Source organism: Setaria viridis, chromosome 6 (assembly GCF_005286985.2).
Source record: "Setaria viridis chromosome 6, Setaria_viridis_v4.0, whole genome shotgun sequence".
Lineage (NCBI taxonomy): Eukaryota > Viridiplantae > Streptophyta > Magnoliopsida > Poales > Poaceae > Setaria > Setaria viridis.
Window position 1 is genome coordinate 21,458,153 of NC_048268.2, and position 3,707 is coordinate 21,461,859.

Genomic DNA, 3,707 nt, shown 5'->3' on the forward strand with positions numbered 1-3,707 from the left:
GGCCACTCCGGCTGCATTTTGGGGGAACGCGGTTCTCAGACTGAGTCAACAGCAAGAGTTTGTATATAGATTTAACAACATTAATAGGGAATCAAAATCGGCCAGGGAAAAATACCTCGGCATTCGGGTCGATGTTGGCTGGATCCAGAAGGTTGCAGTATGTCAATGCAGAAGTGCAGAACAGGTACTGTTTCCATTCGGCCCACCATAGCTTGAATGGTTGAACGGCGAAGGGGGCTACTATCCATTCATTCAGGTCTATGGTACTGGAGTCTGGGATCCGATCTCGCAGCCGATTATAGTCAAGGCCCTTGGTGAGTTCATCTCTGAACTTTGCTCGGCCGGCGAAGTATGCCTGAATCAGCAATTGACCCATGCCGAATTGCCGTGCTGCAACGAAGGGGTTGTAGAACTCATATGTAGGAGCATCCTTCCTCGAGAAGAAGTTGGCCGGTAAGATTCCCGGTTTGATTAATTTGTCTGTGAGGTCTTCGTCGAATCGGCCAGTAGTCGAGTCAAAGCAAGAAGGGAGCTCAAAGATTGGGTCATCCCTCTGATAAGGAAACCAAACGGTTGCATCTTCGCTGAAGCCATTAGAAAAACACCGGAAGTATTCGGCCACCTTGGTAGCAGAGTACGAGCAATCGAAGATGGCTGATGCTGCTTCGCCGAAGGATGTACATCGGCATCGGACAGTGGGATTCTCTGCCGATTCAATGTTGGGGAACGTCATATGCTCTACTCGCTGCTGAGAAATCTTGCTCATGTACAGGTTAAGCCATAAGTTGATAAACCACCAGGGTTTCCAATCGGCTCCCCTTGGGATAATTTAACGCCAATTTGGTGAAGCATGTGGTAGGCTGCTCCCAGTAGGTGCTTTCCGAGGGGAACGGAAGTCCCTGCCGATAATGCCTCGGCCAGAGCTTGAGTGTTGGTGGACGGACCAGCTGCTCTCCCACAGAAGAAGTGTTTCTCCAGCCACATCATCAGGAAGGCCGTGTGCTCTCTGTTCTCGACCGATCCGCCCCTTTTGTTGCATCTGATGAAACCCTTCCATCCGCCGATTCCCCTTGTGTCTAGCCGATGAGATGTTGTGGCTAAAAGGCGAAAAGGGGTGTCCAGGGAGGAAATGTCTAGGCCGGTCAGCAAGACTACATCGGCCAAAGTGGGGGTCATGGGTCCGTGTCCAAAGAGAAATGCATTGAGGGCATCGGACCAGAAGTAAGAGGCTGCCATTACTAATGGCTCGTTCCGTTCCATTTGGGACAAAGATAGGTCGATGCACTGGCCGATTTTGCGCTCATCCCATTGGACCCTCTTAGAGGCGGCTATCCGCTAGTACCATTCCCTCCAGCTGGGGGTTTCATTCGGCCATGACCTGAGGGTACCCGACCAATGATCTAGGTCCATAGTTGATTGCTTAAAAGGGATCCTATGGGTTTCCAAATTAATTAGGTCGGTTGGATCTGGGTTTCCCATGGGACCAAGGCAGATAAGGCCGGGAGTTTCTGTGAGGCGAATGGTAATGTGATGCCTAACTGCCTAAAAAAGGGAAAAGGGGGTACAGAAGTAAGAATAGATCTAAAGTAAATGCATTACTGTTAAGGAAAGTTTCGGTAATGACCTCCGGGATGAAGCTCATCATAATCGACGGGATCGTCGGTGGAGCTGCAGATGATGAAGCCACTAGTGGGATTTCGGTTGAAGCCCCAGCTTCCACTGATGGAGTTTCTCCTCCCGTCGATGGAGCCGTCACCGTTGCCGCTGGAACCTCCGCTGGTGGGGCCATTTCCGGAGCTTCGGGCATTGGTGAAGTGCCTGAAGGTGCCGCCATTGGAGAAGTAGGAAGGAATGTGGATGGAAGGAGACGCCGGAAAACTAGAGGATTAAGGAAGGCGCCGGAGGGAGAAGAAGGCTCGTGCGCTGAAGAAGAAAGACGTGAGCTCGTAAGGGAAGTACGGGACGGGCTGATATTTAAAGGAGGTCTGAGAAGGGGTAAAAGTGGAATTTTTACCGCGTCGGCGTTTTGATTTTTTCGGGAAGAGTGGTTGTCGTGGGCGCCCGTTTCGAAAAGATTGCAATAATCAGGCTGGAGACCGCGAAACGGAAGGATATTTTCAATGCGCCTGTTTCGGAAGGGAAGTTGAAAAGAATTTCGAAGTAAAGACTATGTTTTACTCCGAAACTGGGGGGGCATGTGTTGACGCCAGATTTTGACACGAGTAAAATCGGTGTTATAAGAGGAAGAAATTAGAAGATGCGGCGAGACACAGGGGCGATGACTGGAAATCGGTCGATTAGTGCTACAGTCGAGGATCGGCCGATTGGTGCTACAGTCGAGGATCGGCCGATCGACCTTTGGAGCTCTGCCTCGCCTGACCCCTGAGGTCTGGGATCGGATGCGCCCGACCCTCCAAGGGGGGATCTCCGCCTCGCCCGACCCCTGAGGTCTGGGATCGGATGCGCCCGACCCTCCAAGGGGGGATCTCCGCCTCGCCCGACCCCTGAGGTCTGGGATCGGATGCGCCCAACCCTCCAAGGGAGGATCTCCGCCTCGCCCGACCTTAGGTCCTAGGGTCGGAGTAGTCTGAGCCCTCTACACATGGGTCCTAATCGGTTGTCCCTTGCCGATGAGGTGAATAGAAATCGGCTGATTAGGAGGCTGGAATAATTGGGCCGGTGTGGGCCTAAGGAGGATTACGAAGATGAAGAGGGAATCAGCCCATGAAGAGCGCGATAATCGACCTAGTACGAATCGTACTTGTAAATATTCGTTTTCTGTTTAAATTTAGGGATAGAGTTCTAATCGGATAAGAAGTCGTTTGTAACAGGCTATAAATAGCCACCCTTGTAGATCTGTAATCATCATCAACTCAATACAACAAACTACTATTTCCTCATACTTACTTTCAAGCCGGCGACTTCACCAATACTTTTCTCTTTTCACGAGTTCGTACGGGTTGGCGGGGCTGCATCAAGTTGACCTCCGGCCGATCTTGTAAGTTCCGCTTATCGAATAATTTCTAAGCTTTAACTTCGAGCACATCGCTGTCGTTTCGTTCAAATTTATTCATCAGTTATCGATATTTACAAGACTTTTAGGTTTTACCTGTTGTTCTGGTTTTATCAGTAGTTATCCAGCTAGGAATGAGCAATTTCGGCTTTTCTTGTATTTCGTCATTTGATCTATTTATTTCACGCATAGCTGATTAGATCTGTTCTTAGTGTTGTTACTGTAGCGTTGTGTAGATTACTCCAGTGGTTTTCTTTATCGACGTTGCCTGGTAATCAGTCGCATTGTAACCGATTTCCTCATTGTAGCAAATCGGCCGATTCGCTGATAAGCTTTTTCGAGATCGGAACTTTAGCCGATCGCTACCTCTGGGATTGTAACACTTGTCTCATTGTAGGAGACCTGATAGCATGGAAACTGAGGGCCCGAGTACTCATTCTAGTGCTGATGGTAGTAGCCACTCAGCTCAGGAAGTCGTCCTGGGGTCTGGAGTTGATGGCAGTAGCCGCTCAGCCCCTGAGCCAGCCTTGGAGCCCGCTCAGCCGTAGGATCAACTCACGTCCGAGGTTGCCCCAGGTGCGATATCTCTTGTTGCAACTTTTATGCACGACTTGTTGTCACTACTTGACATTTTTGTAGTTCCAGCCCCTGAGCTACCGGAGGCCGAACCCATCGCGGGGAGTACTTCTGTGAT